Source organism: Rattus norvegicus, chromosome 5 (assembly GCF_021556685.1).
Source record: "Rattus norvegicus strain SHRSP/BbbUtx chromosome 5, alternate assembly SHRSP_T2T, whole genome shotgun sequence".
In the NCBI taxonomy this organism is placed as follows: Eukaryota; Metazoa; Chordata; class Mammalia; order Rodentia; family Muridae; genus Rattus; species Rattus norvegicus.
The window spans coordinates 117432121-117450533 of record NC_141538.1 but is presented as its reverse complement, the minus strand read 5'-3'; the positions used below and the strand labels follow the sequence as shown (position 1 = coordinate 117450533).

The 18413-nt window shown below is 38.3% G+C and overlaps 1 long non-coding RNA gene across 5 annotated transcripts in view; it reads left to right on the top strand.

Annotated features, from left to right (window-relative positions):
- LOC148005922 (uncharacterized) overlaps positions 1-18413 on the top strand; it is a 173483-nt gene that overhangs the window by 127143 nt on the left and 27927 nt on the right. The window contains exons 5-7 of one of the 5 annotated variants that reach the window (XR_015620361.1): positions 4132-4175; positions 9609-9671; positions 11667-11719. This is a non-coding gene — a long non-coding RNA (uncharacterized LOC148005922). Of the gene's footprint in view, positions 1-4067; positions 4176-9608; positions 9904-11666; positions 12959-18413 lie in introns of those variants that run through there. The other 4 variants (XR_015620362.1, XR_015620360.1, XR_015620363.1 and 1 more) reach the window with 4 other exon arrangements.

Here is an 18413-nt window from a genome sequence, read left to right as displayed (position 1 = left end):
CGCCAGGTGGAGCAGGCTCTGGATGGCCTTTCCTTCAGTCTCTGCTCCACACTTTGTCTCTGTATCTTTTCCTATGGATATTTTGTTCTCCCTTCTAAGAAGGACTGAAGCATCTGCACTTTGGTCATCATTCTTCTTGAGCTTCATGTTCTGTGGATTGGATCTTTTATAATCAGAGCTTTTGGGCTAATATCCACTTATCAGTGAGTGCATATCATGTGGGATTTTTGTTTGTTTGTTTTTGGGGTTTTTTGTGATTGGGTTACCTCACTCAGGATATTTTCTAGTTCCATCCATTTGCCTATGAATTCCATGAAGCCATCGTTTTTTAATTGCTGAGTGGTACTCCATTGTGTACCATATTTTCTGTATCAGTTCCTCTCTTGAGGGACATCTGGGTTCTTTACATCTTCTGGTCATTGTAAATAAGGCTGATATGAACATAGTGGAGCATGTGTTCTTGTTATATGTTGGGGCATCTTTTGGGTATATGCCCAGGACAGGTATAGCTGGGTCTTCAGGTAGTGGAATGTTCAAATTTCTGAGGAACCTCCACACTGATTTCCAGAGTAATTGTACCAGTCTGCAATCCCACCAACAATGGAGGAGTGTTCCTCTTTCTCCACATCCTCACCAGCATCTGCTGTCACCTGAGTTTTTTATCTTAGCCATTCTCACTGGTGTGAGGTGGAATCTCAGGGTTGTTTTGATTTGCATTTCCCTTATGACTAGGAACGTTGAATACTTCTTTAAGTGCTTCTCAACCATTCAATATTCTTCAGTTGAGAATTCTTTGTTTAGTTCTGTACTCCAGTTTTTAATAGTGTTATTTAATTCTATATAGTCTAACTTCTTGAATTCCTTGTATATATTGGATATTAGCCCTCTATTGGATATAGGATTGGTAAAGGTCTTTTCCCAATCTGTTGGTTTCTGTTTTGTCCTAATGACACTGTCTTTTGTCTTAGAGAAGCTTTGCAATTTTACGAATTCCCATTTGTCGATTTTTGATCTTAGAGCATAAGTCATTGTTGTTTTGTTCAGGAAATTTCCCCCTGTGCCCATGTGTTCACGGCTCTTCCCCACATTTTCTTCTATTCATTTGAGTGTATCTGGTTTTATGTGGAGATCCTTGATCCACTTGGACTTGAGCTTGGACAGGGTGGTAAGAATTGATCAATTTCCGTTCTTCTCCATGTTGACCTCCAGTTGAACCAGCATTATTTGTTGAAAATGCTATTTTTCCCCCACTGGATGGTTTTAGCTCCTTTGTCAAAGATCAAGTGATCATAGATGCGTGGGTTCATTTGTGAGTCATCAATTATATTCCATTTATCTACCTGCTTGTCTCTGTGCCAATACCATACGGTCTTAATCACTCTTGCTCTATAATACAGCTTGAGTTCAGGGATGGTGATTACCCAGAATTTCTTTTATTGTTGAGGATAGTTTTTGCTATCCTGAGTTTTTTGTTATTCCAAATGAATTTGCAAATTGCTCTTTTTAACTCTATGAAGAACTGAGTTGGAATTTTGATGGGCATTGTATTGAATCTGTAGATTTCTTTTGGCAAAATGGCCATTTTTACAATATTAATCCTGTCAATCCATGAGCATGGGAGTTCTTTCCATCTTCTGAGGTCTTCTTCAATTTCTTTCTTCATGAAGTTCTTGACATACAGATCTTTCACTTGCTTAGTTAGAGTCACACCAAGGTATTTTATATTATTTATGACTATTGTGAAGGGTGTCCTTTCCCTTATTTCTTTTTCAGCCTCTTTATCCTTTGAGTAGAGGAAGGCTACTCATTTGTTTGAGTTAATTTTATTTGCAGCTACTTTGCTAAAGTTGTTTATCAGGTTTAGGAGTTCTCTGGTGAAATTTTTGGGGTCACTTAAGTATATTCTCATGTCATCTGCAAATGGTTGAAATTCCACCCAGTGGAATCAATGTGCAACGGGATGAGAACCTGAGGCTTTGGGTGCATTTACTGTTGTCTCATTTGATGTCTCTGAATCTTATTCAATATTACAATCAATGTAGCCAAAATAAAGGCACTCTTACTATCATCAGTGGTCCTAAGCAATTATAAAGTGGAGATTGTAAAATGAACAGTGGTTGTTGTGTTATGTTGATTTCTCCCAGCAGTTCTCCAAGCACTGTCTTTACAACTTATTTATTTTGTTTGTCCCTGGTTTATATATGTAGAGCCTGAGTTGTAGAGAAGGCTAATACCTATGCTAAAAACTGGGGGTCTATACAAGGCCAACCTCTTAACTTTTGCATTTATAGGTGACTACCATTGGTGGTAACCTTTGAGGTCAGCTGCCCTGATTTCAACTTTAGCTTTACCCCTTATTGAACATTGAGTGACAGGAGGGACTTTCTTACCTTTGTAAAAAACACTATTCTTATCTAAAATAATGCTACTTCTTGGTATAATTGTTATAAATGTCAAAGAGATCATGGAGATATATGTATCATGGAGAATATGTATGATTTTCTGTGCTGCAGCAAAACTCCAAAGAGAACAAGAGGGAATTAGATGTTAACCTTGTACCACAAGAGCAACCAAGAGATTTCAGCAACTTAGCTTCTTTCAGTGAGCAGCAGGAACTTCTTACATTCAACTAGTTATCCTTGTTCCCGCAATTAACGAAAGAAATGAAAACATAGACTTGGCACGAGCACCTATTAGTGGTATCGTTCCTGCTTCTTTTTCACCAAATTCCAATGCCTCTTACCCAGCATCAAGGGAATTAGGCTAAAGGGCAGGAATAGTTTCCAGGAGAGTGGTAGTACACTCCATCTTCCTCTGGCCAGACAATGGCTTAGTAGTAGGATTGTATAAGTGTGTAGTCTTTTGTGTTTGTTGTTTCCTGTTTGTTACCCAACACATCTTCAAGCAAGGAAAAAATGTGTTAAAGAGGGAAGATGGTTAAATTTTAAGTTTTTTCACTTCTTCTATATTTGACAAGGATGGGTGACTTCATTGTGCAGACAGAAGGCTGACAGAAAACAATGCTGATGTCACCTAAGAAAAGAACTCCACACAAGCATGGCGATAATGTGTGCAGGATACTGAGGTGCACTGATAAGGATGCAGATTTAATTTATGGTAGAGACAGTGGAGTGGGGAGTGGAACATCAGAAATGTGAAACTACAGGCACTCATGATCACCACAAGAGAGGCTTTGTTGGGAAGGCAACAGCATAGGCCAGTATGTAATTCATTGGGAGAAGGAGCCTCAATCCCATTCTGAAGGGACATTTAGCAGCTGTCTAAGTGGATGCTGAGCTTTCATTTGCTTCCTTTATTTCCTCCCCTTCCTAAGAGATAGAGCAAATAAAGGAAGGGAGCAAATAGAGTGTAGATGTGCAAACCTTATGCACAAGCACACACTGCACGTCCATGGTACCATAAGTGATGAGAAAATTATCCACACATTTACCAAACCAACTTTATCACTGGTGTCTCCAGTGCATATATGAAGGACTGGTGCATTCTCAGCAAAGGATAATTATCTCTTTCTTTTATGTTATGGTAGCAATTCATTCTCTTCTCTGATTGTAAAAAGAATCACAATTCTGTATATAAAAATGAAGAAATATGGAGAGATGTATAAACAACACCCTCTTCTACCTCAGACACATCACAGATAAACCTCCTGAGCACATCATTCCTGATCCTGAACTTGCTTCTGCTATCTGAAATTGTCTTAGAAGAGACTTTACGACCCTCTGGACTTGGTTTTTAGCCTCCTCCCCTTACTTTTTTAACAGGTGAAATGTGTTTCATTCTGTTCCCTTCTGTTCTTTGTGTGGTCTCAATCCCTTCCCCATCTAGCCAGTCAACCTCTAAAGAGGTCTTGCTATGCCAATGTCACCTTTTAAATATGATGTGGAACCAAGCCAAGTCCAAAACTGGACATGGGTAGATTGTTAACTCCTGCATTCGAACACTGTTCTTAAATTTCTGTCTTTGAGCACAGCCAAAGAACACAAAGAAATCAATTTGTCAGGCTGAAAATATTATTTTACTTTATGCTGACCTATTTTCTTTCCCAGAAATTCTCAGAGTGAAAAGATCTGCCTGCTTGATTTTGAGAGTGTTTTTTTCCTAACTTCACAGAAGACAGCTTCTTGGAAGAAATAAGAGATTCACGATGTTCAGAGGTAAAAAATTAGTTGTTTCCAAAATATGTGCCAGCCAGAATAAGCACAGCTCTGTTTTCATCCATCCAGTCATTCATGCATGCGTTCATTAACTTACTCACTTGTCGTGAATACTATGGATATGTTCTATGTTTGATAAAAAAGTATACTTAAAGCTGTTTTTCACATCTATATGAGAGCCTTCCTAGACTCCATCATCACTTCCTTCCTCTTCGTCCTTCCCATGTTTGACCTCACCATCATCATTATTCACGTAGTGACAGTGATATCTATTTCTACTCATTGTTACATTTAAATTTTTACAGCTATTTCTAATAGCATCTCTCTTTACTAGAGCTTACAAGAATCCCAAGGCATTCATTTGCTTCATTCTCATGATCATTTACTACCGAACAGATTGTTACTCATATTTTTAACATAGTAGATTTTGATGGTGTGAAAACCAGTATGCAAGATGCAGTGAAAGTTTCCTCAAATCAGCATTCTTTGTAGAAAAATAAATTATGGTTCATACACTACCTTAAACTTGATTTGTCACCTTATCATATAGTACTATGTCATTGTTACTTAGTTTTGAGACAGGAGTGCCAAGATCCAGGAAAGCTGGGTAACTTTCAAACTAAATACTATACAACCATTAAAAAGCAAACCTGTACTTAGTGTTTATTGGGAAAGCTCTGTGAAACACGCCAACCTTTATGCTGCAAGAGCAAGATCTCTGTCCAACATATTTGTGAAATTCATATTGTGCCAAAGAAAATATCTCATCAAATATAAATTAGGTTATTTGAAGTTAAACAGTATCTTCAACAGTGAACAACTAGGATTTCTAAAGCATCATTCTGTCTTTCCAGTATTTAGCCTCCTTTTCCAGAATTTACTTCCTAGGACAATGCATCCAGTCCCATCATTTTAAATATGTAATGCTACTAAAGTCCTTATCTCTTATAATAACTGAATTCTAGATTTATAAGTCTAACCAGCCATTTAATATCTCTCCATGACCACTAATAGACATCCTCTAACGTAATGTGCTAAAAGAATTACTTTGTTCTTGCAAGCCACCCCTTCCTATTCTGTTCTCTATCTTAATATGCCCAGCTGTTTAAGCTAATACTTTGTCACCATTCACTTCCTTTTTCCTTTCATCCATTGTGTCCAGTGCATTAGAAAATCTACCAAGTTTCCCTTTATAAAAACAACCCTGCATGTTTCTACTTTAAACAACTCCTCTTTCTAATATTCTAATCAGGGTCAGTGTTTCTCATGAATGTAAACAGTGGCACTTTTTCATGATTAAATTCTTTCTTAAATTTATTTTTAATTATCAAAAATATTTGGTATATATTCATGGAATAAAATATGATGCTATGACATATAAAACTCATACATTCTTGCTTGTCAGCCTGCCTCTCAGTCACATTCTCAGGATTTACTATATATTACTTACTGAAAATTCCGCTTCAGCTTGACATCCAGACAATGTACTTGAGTCACCCTGTGACTTTTCCATTACATGGCATGGAAAGAACTACCCTCAGATGCAATGGTTTTCTTGTTAATCTCTGAATCCCGTTGTATCTATTGCATAAAATCAGCCCCTTCCTCTACTCTGCTCCAGCCACATTTGACTTCTGGTTCATTCATTCTTAGAACAAACTGCGGCGTTCTCACTTTATTATCACATTTCATTGAAAATTATTTTTTAACACAATTTATTCTGATCACAGTTTCCTTCCCACAACTCCCTTTGGATCCTCTTCAGATCTCCACTCATCCAATTAAATGCTTTCTTTTTCCTTATAACAAAAATTCAAACTAATAATAATGATAATAATAGCAATAAATGAAAGGAATGAAAAACACAAAAAGAAAACATGCACACACATACATAAATGGAAAACAAACAAACAAAAAGCAAAAACAGAACCTCCTAAAACACAAAACTGGAAACTATAATATCAAATCAAAAGACCAGTAAAATAAAAAAAATTTTCAAAAAAAGCAATGTAAGACAAAGAACTACAAAAATACTATTGCATTTGCTTTGTGTTGACTATTGACTGCTGGGCATGAAGCCGATTTTTAAGTGAAGTTTTATACCCAAGGAGACTCCATTGGAATAAACTAAATTCTTTTGCAACTGGTTGTCAGTTGGATGTAGCATCTTTGTTAGGATGGGACTCTGTATCCACTTTCCCCTCTCAGTGCTAGGACCTCATCTGTCTTGAACCTGTGCAAGCCTTGTGTATACTGCTATAGTCTCTGTGAGTTTCGTCCTCTTCTATGTGGCATTTACAATCTTTCTGCTTCTTCTTTTCCATAGTTGCCTGAACTCCAAGTGAAGGAGTTTGATGAAAGCATCCATGTAGGACTGAATGTTCTGAAGTCTCCCACTCACTATTTTCCAGTACTGAGTTTCTATTTTAGATCCCATCTACTGCAAGAGGAACATTTTCTCATGATAGCCGAGAGAGATTCTGATCTATGAGTACATTAGAAAGTCATTAGAGGTCATTTTATTGTTATGTTCTTTTTGAGGAACAATAGTATTTGATTTCTCCCTAGGACCATGACCTATCTAGCCTCATGTTCCTGGACACCAAAGCAGGGTCATGCATGAGTTCCATGAGATAGAGTGGGGCTTAAATCTAATCAGAGAATGGTTAATCACTCCCATAATACTTAGGCCACTGTTCATCAGCATATTATGCAGACAGGTCACTATTTTAAATCCAGAGTTATTCTTACCTTTCTCCTCTGGTTGCATGCAGAGTACCCTTCAGAATTATGAACATTAGTCAGTAAGGGTGAAGGCTCTAGAAAGATACCAGCTTGACCTCTCCATGGTCAATATGATATGTCAGTGTTATCTTCAACAAAAAATCCTTATCATCAGTTTGTGAAGAGAAATCAATGGATTTGGAAATAATATGTTTGTTGAAAGCTTCCATGGGATCCCTTAGGCCAATAACTCAACCAGATATAACTACTCCTGACACTAGGATTTTCTCTTGGTGGTAAAGGATGTCTAATTAGGGTACTGTCCCCCGTTGAGTATTAGGTTTTCATATATCCCTTAGTGTTAGTTGTCTCTCCGTGCTTTTCTTTCCTAACTCCCATCTTCCCTTTCCCTCCTTGTTGAATTCTCCCATTCCATTCATCCTCATATCCTATTTCTCCTTCCTTGGCTGATTTTTCCCAAGCCCCTTGCTCTATATCTAATTTCTGTAGTTATATGGAATGTAGCATGGCTATTAAAGGCTTGAGGAATATACACAAAAGAGAATATATACAAGATTTTACTTTTTGAGGAGGGAAATCTGTTTTACCTCACTCAGGATGGTTTTCTTCTAGCTCCATACATTTACCTGAGAATTTCATGATATTACTTTTTAGAGCCTTTAGGTGGTCCACTTCTGATTCCCAGTCCTTGACTTGTAACTATAACCTACATCCAAAATAGAAACTTCTAGTTCTTTGGAAAGTTAGTTATATCAAATGATGTTTTGCTGGGGCACACGGATCTTGCTATAGCCTACAAGTTAAAGAATGTTTTCCTGAAGCAGACACTGTAAAATGATATTTGACTATAGTAAACACATGAAAGGACACTTGATGAAGGAGTATAAATATGACCCCATGGACAGTGGGAGACAAATACTGAGCTTTGGTTTGGTTTGCTCCTCCTCACTATTCTTCACTAAAGACAAGTATGTATTGGTTTGCCTTACATGGTGTTTTTGAGCTCACCTTGTGATAACTCTACCATTGAGAGAAACTTGCCCAAGTTTCATGAGGTTCCTGCCACAGCTTGCCACTTCTATGGCTTCACCTCTGGCTGGTTGGCTAGCCTGGTGGTTTCTTCAGGATTGAATGTTTGCTGAAAGGCCTAGATTGTAGCTGCTGGTTTACGCCTGTTGTCTGCCTACCTAGAGGACTGGTCTGCAGCTGCTAAGTTGTGTTTGGTGTTAGCTATAGGAATGAACTGCTACCCAAGAAGATCGAGCTCACCTCCAAAGAACTATTGCTGAACAGTTCCCCTATATCCTATTAACATTCTTTCCCTCTACCTCTGCTAGGTGGTAGGCTAGAGAAGAAGTTGAGCCCTTATTAAAAGTAGGTTGCCGACACACATCAGTAAGCTTTCTATTGAGGATAACTTCTTGAAAGACCACACAAAGCTCCCTGTATAAACATGCAATTACATCAATAGGAAAATAATAAATGAATATATAGACAATGATTGAATGAAAAGATATATGTAGTAGACGTATATGGTTTTACTTATCTATTAGCCTAGCATTTGAGAGGTTAAACCAAGAGGAATATGAATTCCAGGTAAGTCTTGTTATATATCAAGACATATTTTACACACACACGTGCGCGCACACACACACACACACAAACACACACACACACACACACACACACACACACACACACACACACAAAGGCAAGGAAAAGGACAAAAGGAAAAAGAAGAAAAAGAAAACAAGCAATCAGCAAAAGCATGTAATTACAAAAGCATGTAATTATCAAGAGGGAGAAAAAGTTAGAAAGTTCATTTCAACACTTTTTTTCTGTCTCTCTATGCTCATTTGTTAATGTTGAAGGTTACTCATGTGCAACCATCACAACCAATCAGACACAGAAGTTGCCAATGGCATAGCATAAAATTTGATGTGCATTTTCCACAGCAAGAAAACATGGCATATGATACCCACATCCCATTTGTGTTCCCATTTGTCTTTGGTCATGTTATAAGCCATGGGAGTATGAAGGAATTTATTGTTACCCAAGAACAACATTGATTCTGATGAAGGCAGAAGGTGGTTGGATAGCAGGAGAAGACAGTGCTTCATAGACAAATTGCTAAAGGCAGACAGAAGCCAGTGCATGTGATCTTCCTTCAAACAATAATCCTAACCACAATTTCCTCTCCCTTCACTCTGCTTAGCTCCCTCCCACTTCTTCCCTTCCCCAGATATACCCCACTCTGTTTCCTCTTCAGAAAAAAAGCAGGCCTCTAAGAGACAAGAGCCCAACAGGGCAAAACAAAATCAAAGGGAAAGCCCTCACAGAGGCTGGACAAGGCAACCCAACAAGAGGAAGAGTCTCAAGAACAGAGAAAGGAGTCAGAGATGCACACATGTGCACCGTTGGCAGTCCCTCAAAAACAACAAACTAATAGCCAGGATATATATGCATAATCTTTGCCACTTCAGTCTCTTGGACCCCATGTGATCCCTGCTTAGTTAACTTGTTTTCCAGCTGTCCTCCAAGTTCTCAATCTCCTACTGTCCTCCCTTTCCATCTTCTGTGTGGTTCTCTAACCAAGCAAGCAAGCAAAAAGATCTGTGGATTACATGGATTGGTTATAACTATTATTTTTCTTAACCGTGGGTCTTCCTTATTTTCTGCAACTGTCAGAAACTCTAGGGACTAGAAACTGAGAAAGAAGTATGGCGTGCTTCAACAACTTCCAACAAAAGGGTAAGTGGCAGCAGGTGAAACATCTTAACAGAAAGATACCAAGAAGACATTTCTTGGCATGAACAACAACAGTAACAACGACGACAACAACAGCAACAACAACAGCTAAATATGTCTGACCTCCCAGAAATATAGAATGTGTGGCTCCAAGCCATGTGCTGCCATGAGGAAGCAAGAAAGAGACATAGGCACAGGAGGGCGAAGAAGCAAAGGGAGAAGTTTCACATTTGTGGTAAGTGCTTCAATAAAACTGGAAAAGCAAAGCAAACTGGAGCAAGATTCTAGGCAAGTTTAAGATGACCATGAGACATGGGAGGAGAGAGTAGGTGTGAGACTAACTCCTGCAAGGGCACTTGGATGAGAAGGTGACACATTCCATAGACATCAAGTCACTGCATTATAGGGAGGGGGTAAAAGGGTGATGAATGAATGTATGGCTTCTCCCACCTGAGCCATACCTATGGCTGTACCTGCTAAAGCCAGATGAGGGCATTAATTGTTCTTCTCTGTCACTCTGCTCTTTATTACCTTGAGATAAGGTTTGCTTACCCAGCTCACCTGCTGAGCTGGCTGGCCAGCAGAATTCTGGGATCTGCTCATCTCTGAGTCCCTTCAGTACTAGGTTATAGGAAAGTATAGTCATGCCCAGATTTTAGGTGGATGTTGGGAATTTGAACTCAGAGCAAGCATCTCTTACCCCTTGAGCCATTTTCCTACCCCTATAACATCATTTATGACCAAAAAGAACAAACTCATTCTTCTGTAGGCAAAGTCCATCTTTATAGAGAGTCAGTGGGTTTTGTCAGCTCTAGATGGAAGTCAAGTTCATGAACATCAGGGCTGTCCCTCTTAATAGTGTTCTCTGATCTGTTCCCTATATCTGGTAGACTAAAGACTTAATAAACATGCACTGAAAAAACAGCACAAAAAATAGGTCTAAAATGTTAAATAGGAGCTTGGGCATCGATAGACTAAACATTACAGTGAAAATAACTTGAAGCTTAAGCTCTTAGTGTCTAGATTTTTGTTGTATTTTTTAGTCTATTGAATAAAAAATTTTGAATTACTCAATATGTGCATACTAATTGCTCTGTAAGTTTACATATTTTATCCAATAGATTATTTAAATTACAAAATCTTCAAAGAACAAAATAGGAAGAATGTTATAAAAATAAATGGGAATGAATGCATGTGGTGACACTTTTCCTCTTGCCTTTTACTATCACATTATAGCCACACTAGATATTTGTACCCATTCAGAAAATGCTAGTATAGGAAGCTTTTCATGTAAGCATTTACAGTAGGAAAATGTGTGCCACGTTTGTCCTGTCTATGGGAGTATGCCAGCATTCTTCTTTCGCTGGTACTGTGCTGTAAGATTTCTATCTGACCTGGTGCCATGAACATAACAGATTTCCAAAACAGAGGCAGATATTAGCCAGTGGTCAATCCAGTTCATCCATTCTTCTCCATTGTAGGTGTTTTGTCTTTCATGATTAGCTTAAAAATGGTGGATTAAATTGCAATATCATATTATTGTTAATAAAGGTTAAGATAGTAGGAAGGCTTCTTGTCTATACAAAACTTCACGTGGAGGAGCTACGTTTCCAAACACTCCAATGTAGAGGGCAGTGGCTCTGCCTGTCCTTTTTAAGTACAGAGAGTAGAAACATGAGAATCCACCATGTGTGTGGAGGTTGGTCGTTCATCAGCTTGGGGAAAGTAGACCTGTGCTGCTAAGACGCTCTTGTCAGGAATGCTTATGCTTTTCAGGTCCTCACTAACAATCTACAGAGATAATTCATCCCCCTGTTCTGCTTATAACAAAAAGATACACTGGAGGTAGGATGTTGTTAGACCACCTCCTCCTGATAAGGGCCCATAGTGCTCCCTTAATGTACAGAGGAAGAAGAGTGAGGGTGACTAGCTGTGCTAAAAGTAAGAAGGCCTGAACAACTGGAGAGTAAGGAGAAAATTCTTGGCTTTTATCTACAGCCCTAAGGAGATGTGCAATGATAGACCCATCACTCCGTGTTCTCACCTGTAAGGTAAGAGATAACAGCACATGATCTCCAAGGGCCCTTTGTCTGACTTTTTATGGTTTCCATAAGGTACTTAGAAATTATTCTTGAACTGCCTTTGTCAAAAAGCAATAAAATTTAATATAATATTTTAAAATCCACTATTCAAATACTAATGGACTTAAATGACAAGGGTGTTAAGAAGGACTAAATGAAAACCTTGGGCTTTCTGACCTAATCAATCAACATAAATGGATGGCAGAAGAGAGCAGAAGATGGAATACTGAACATTAGCACAAAAATTGACTTTTGAATTAACGAGTCAATCAGCAAAAATTTAAAACTGTGAAAGGTCCACTGTTAGAAATTGTGTGGCATTTTGAGGCGGGGAAGGACAGGAACATGAGAGGGACAGAAAGTGATAGAGATCAGTGATAGGAATGGAAGGCTCAGAAAGATCTGTGGTTTGAGAGAATGGGTACCATTGTGGGGCCAATGGATGCCAAGAGGGGAAGGCGCTATAATATTCACTAGGTAGGCATATCTCTTCTTCCAAAGTCAGTCTTCATCTTCTGACTACTTTAATGTGCTTCCCTAATATGGAATTTACTTTAAGAGAACAGACAATGATATATAGGTGATAGATAAATAAATGTATGTGTATTCATAAGCAGCATGGTCTAATAGCACACTGGTTTCATCTACACTAATAGCATGAAGCACAGTATTTTACTCACTGTGGTCTGAAACACTTTTAGCCAGTAGGGATTTTGTTTTTTTCTGTGTAATAGCTTACTGAGACGAGGAGCTTCCCATTCTCACACTTAGGAAACTGAAAGTTGGAAAGTACAGTGTTCACATGGCTGTGTCAACATGGAGAACAAATTTGCATGTTTTCCTCAGATGTCCAGAATGTGATTTCAGCCTTACATCATTTTCTTCATGGGTGAGAAATGATTGCTTCATCTTCTGTACCACATTTGCTTCCAAGCACAACTATTAAGGCAGGCATAGAGCAAGATAAAGATGAACTGACTATACATTCTTTGTAGAAGGAATAATTATCTTAGTATGAGTACCAACAGTAATATCAAAAATGCTGCATGAAGGAGGTGGGAAAGAAACTTCATCATATGGATTAGTTCTCCTGAACAAATCAGAAAGTAACAGAAAAACAAAATAAAACAAAACACATTAGTGTTAATTATACAACTAATCAAATCTACCTGGATGGATGGATGGATGGATGGGATGAGAGAAAGAGAGAAAGAAAGAAAGAAAGAAAGAAAAAAGAAAGAAAGAAAGAAAGAGAGAGAGAAAGAAAGAAAGAAAGATACATACATACATACATACATACATACATACATACATACATATATACATGTATAATCTGATAGGAAGACTTAATCTTATAAATTCCCTTCTGGTTTTGTGTAATACTTTCCTTGTATTTATTTAATTTAATTTAATTTAATTTAATGTTTATATGTGTTTATCAGATTTTGGCCTGTTCTTTTCTCCTCTTTCCTACTTTTGTTCAGGTTCAGTTTCAACATTCCAGTAGCTTATAGGACAGGTCGTTGGATTTTGTCATAATCTAGAAATTGAGTCTAATAAAGGAGATACCTATCACTGAATACTCATTGGACATTGCAATAAATCCTTATGTATATGATCTATGCTTAGCCTCCCTCTGACTTTAAATGACGAAGCAATAAATTGCAAAAATGAGGGTATTAGGTGATGGTTCCTTTGGGAAGTGCCTGTGGGAAGTCACTAAACAAAGTCCTTGTAAATGGGATTAGTTAATGAGCATTCTTATAGGAAAAACAGGAATCCCCAAGTGAGGACGATACAGGGTAGCACTGTCTGTGGGGCAATAAGGATCACTAGACATTTTGTGGGAGCAGATTGATTGTGGACTTTCCCACCTATAATACTACAGGAAGTGACTCTCTCACTCACCTGCTATCTGGTTCACAGTATTTTATTACAGCTGCCAAACAGCAGGAAGAAAATGATTCGGAAAGATAGGGATGCACCTGTAATGGTGCGAAAATGTAGATGTGGCTTTGGAACTGCCAGTGTGTAGATGCTGAAGTGTATCAAGTTGTGCGCTAAAAGAAGGGCATATTTCTGTGAAAGAAACATCTTGGTGAATATTGTGCACAGCGAGCTCAGTCTCCATACAGACTGTGGCCATGAGCAGAAGATTGGAAAATAGTAGCATTCAGGTTCACTCTGCTGAAGTCTCATAAGAAGATGAGAAACATGTTGTTGTAAACCGGAGAAAACAAGACCCTTGTAGTCAACATCGAAGAACTCAGTTGAATTATGCTCATAGCCCATATTCTTGCTGCAAGTGTCTTATGAATGATGAACTAAAATACTTGTCTGAGGAATATCTGAGCAAAGTTTTGAATCATGTCTTACTTAGGGTTACTATTGTGATGAAACAAAACCATCATGAGGGGGGATACAGTTTATTTGGTTAAACTTCCCTATCTCTATTCATCATCAAAGAAAGTCAGGACGGGAACTCAAAAGGGGCAGAACCATGAAGGCAGGAGCTGATACAGAAGCCACGTAGGAATAATTCTTCCCAGCTTGCTCTCTGTGACTTGCTCAGGCTTTTTTTATAGCATCCAGGACCATCATCTCAGAGAGATACCATCCACCATTGGCTGAGGCCTCACACATCCATCATTAATTAATAAAGTGTCTTGTGGGCGTAGCTTCTGTTTCATCTGAAGGAAGTATTTTCTTAGCTAAAGTTCCATCCCCATATGATTTGTACCTTGTGCCATAAAACACAGGAGAGAAAAAATTTAAAGATCATACTTTGTTTCGTTTCATTGTTTTAAGAAAGTCCTATGGTGTACAAATTTATAATCCCCATGTCAAATTTCCCTATTGTTGAAATTCCCTTGTGCGTCGTCATGACTAGCTAAAGATTTGATTGCTTAATCAAAAAAGATTTTAGTGTAAAGATTTGTAAAATTTACTTCATACCCATCCGTATTGTATAAAACAAGAATCAATGTTCAGAAAGAAAACATAATTTTGGTCAAGATAAAGCTTTAAACAATATTATTGGGATCAGCCGAGTATCATCATCAAGATTCTAAGTTGTTAATCCTGAAGAATTTCAGAAATCTGGTGCTGCTGTCTATCACAGGCCTAGAGGACAATGGTATTAGGGACAAAATAAATATAGCTAAAACCTCCTAAGGCTTGAAAAGCACTACTTTATGGAGCTAAACCTATCTCCCAGTTCAGCATTGTTGGTTCTCCAATGCAGGTCTGTGTAACCCAGTGCAGCACAGGTCCTTTGAGGCTCTTGAATGGAGCCAGGTACAATACAGTCTGTGGCAGTTACCCTTCTAGGGAGTATAGGCAGTGTGTTTTGGCAGTGTTCATACAGTGTCAGACCATACATAAGCATTCAACGTGGACAAACCATGGAGAGGTAGCATTCTAGACATAGAGCCATTTTTATGGTAGAACTGGTATTAGACTTAAAGCAGGGCTATAGGCATTTATTTAGCTCTAAAGGAGAATCCATGAGCTGGTGTTCCTTTTAAAGCCATAAGAACACAGCTAACAGGTACTGTTGGAACCCTTCATACAGCTTATAAGGCTGCAGAAGCAAGATTTGTTCAGTAAACCTAGGGATAGGGGTAGGGTGGGAAGGGGCATCTCAAGCAAAAGATTAGACAATAGTTATCAGCATTTATGGTTTCAAACACACTTAGAATCTGCAGTTCCTTCCTTCTTTCTTATTTCTACTTCTATGAATGTAGATGCTGACTTCATTGATGTACTCTAGAAGTACATAAAATGTTTGGTATTTCTAAGCAATTAGTATTAAATGAATCCTTTCTTGTATGTCACCCATATCTAATTCAAATACTATTTAAATGAGGTCCTGAATTTTTTTGACTTTCTCTTTCTCTCATTTTCTTTTGAGTAAATGTTAGATTCAACTAAGACTTTGGAGATCACAAAGATGAAAAAGATGTATTTTAAATGTGAATATAAAATACTGAATATTGTGCACCTTCCATTGTTAAATAAATCCTTTATTAATAAATGTGCAATATGGCAGTATATGAATAGACCACAATTTTAATTGACTTGTTTAGCTCACTGAAGGTACTTAGCATAGTTCTAGTACTGAGATAATACAAAACGAAAGTAGACAAAACACTTGTGTTCACAATGCCTATATTAAAATCTACTAGAACTATTGGACCAATGGTAGGTAGTATTTTTTAACTGGATGGGCCACCTTGAGGAACCGAGTTCAGTTGATCCCTAGAACCTATATGAAAACCTGTACATGTTTTTGGTTGTGAGCCTAGTGTTTGATGGCTGAGTCATCACCCAAAAGATGCTCCAACATATAACAAGAATACTGCTCCACTATGTTCATAGCAGCCTTATTTATAATAGCCAGAAGCTGCAGAGAACCAAGATATCTCTCAACAGAGGATTGGATACAGAAAATATGATACATTTGCACAATGGAGTACTACTCAGCTATTAAAAACAATGACTCATGAAATTCCTAGGCAAATGAATAGAATTAGAAAATACTTAGTGAGGTAACCTTGTCACACACACACACACACACACACAAAAAAAAAAACCACACATGGTATACACTCACTGATAAGTGGATATTAGCTCCAAAACTCAGAATTCTTAAGAAACAATTGATAGACCATGTGAAGCTCAAAAAGAAGCAAGACCAAAATGTGGATGCTTCAGTCCTCCTAGAGGGAGAAACAAAATACTCATGAGAGGAGATACAGGGAAAAATAGTGGAACAGAGACTGAAGGAAACGCCATCCAGAGACTGCCCCACCTGGAATTCCATCCCATATGCAGCCACCAAACCCAGTCACTATTGCTGATGCCAAGAAGTGCTTGCTGACAGGAGCCTGATATGGGTGTCTCCTGAGAGGCTCTGCCACAGCCTTACTGATACAGATGAGGATGCGTGCAGTGAACCATGAGACTGAGTACAGGGACTCCTGTGGAGGAGTTAGAGAAAGGAATGAAGGAGCCAAAGGGGTTTGCAATCCACAACAATATCAACCAACCAGACCCTCTCCCCACCAACCCCAGAGCTCCCAGGGACTAAACCACCAACCGAAGAGTACACATGGAGGGACCCATGGCTTCAACTGCATATGTAGCAGAGGATGGTATTGTCTGGAATCAATAGGAGGAGAGGCCCTTGATCCTGTGAAGGCTTGTTTCCCCAGTGTAGGGGGATGCCAGGGTGTTGAGGTTGCAGTGGGTGGATGGGAAGGAGAGCATCCTTATAGAGGTAGAGGAGGGGTTGGGGGGAAGGGTGGAACAGGAAAGAGAATAAAATTTGAAATCTAAATATATAAAATATCCAGCTAAAAATACCCCTATACATGTAGTATAAATCCATGCTGGGGTAGAAAAAAGCTATAAACCCTAATGATAACATAGAATAGTGATAGAAACAAACAGACCCTGGAGGCTTGTTGGCCAGTTAGTCTCTTCAAGCAGTCTAGTCAAATTTAGTGAGAGATCTGTCTTCAAAAACAAGATGAATACTGACAAAGGAAAATGATATTTGATGCCAACCTCTGGTCTCCAGAGGCACCTGAACTAGCATGCACTTGCACACACACAAACACATGTGCACATGCACATACACCCATACATCTGATTACACTCCCACACATACATACACACACTCATATATCAAATGCACATAAATAAAAGCTACCAAACGATCTTCCCAATGTAGTAATACTCTTTTACACTCTCAATTCATAAAACTTTTTCTCAATCTTTGACAAAACCTGAGTTTGCAGTTTGTTTAAATATTGGCCATTTTACATGTGTGTGCATATACCATTTCCCATTCAATTGCATTTCCTATCTAACAAGTGATTTGCATACCTTACATGTACCTCTTGGCTACCTATCGCTATCTTTGTATAATATATAAATAAAATACTTTATATTTTTATCAATTTGAGTTATTAATTATAATTAGCACAATAATTGACAGTCTTTGATTGTGACGATGTAGGAGTTTCTTTTTATTCTGAATATGTTGCCTTTGTCACAATATGGCTTTCCACATTTTCTTCTAGCCTGAAACTTAGCCTCGGTGTTTTGTATTAAGTTTGTTTTTTTGACAGTTTCAGAAATGTATATGCTTACTGAACATTATTATACTTTGCCCTCTCCCTTCATTCTATAGCTCTTTTCTTTCCAATTCTCCTCTACAAACTGCTTTCTCACAGCTATAACTGTTCACTTTGTTTTGTGAACCACTGCACTTAACCAGGACCTATGTGACCACGAGTTTGGAGCTATCCTTTCCCCAATGGACATAGCACTGGATACGCAACAGAAGGCAATTTCTGAACTCTTCCAGGATCTTCAAATAGCCAACATTTCAACAGAAAAGGGTAGGCCTCATGGTCACTTCCATGATCACCTTCCTCTGTGGTTGGTTGATGACCCAGTCAGATTTGTGAGGGCCTAGTACTCTCATGACTTTTGATTGCTATGGTTTTATCATCTAGGAAATCATCTAGAGATGCCATTGAACATCTCCTTATAGTATCTTCTAGCTGTTAAATAGTTCCTGCCCCTTTAAGTCACTGTTCTCTGAGTGTTAGCGGCTGTGGATAAATGGCTTGTTCAGGGCTGGGCAATCAAT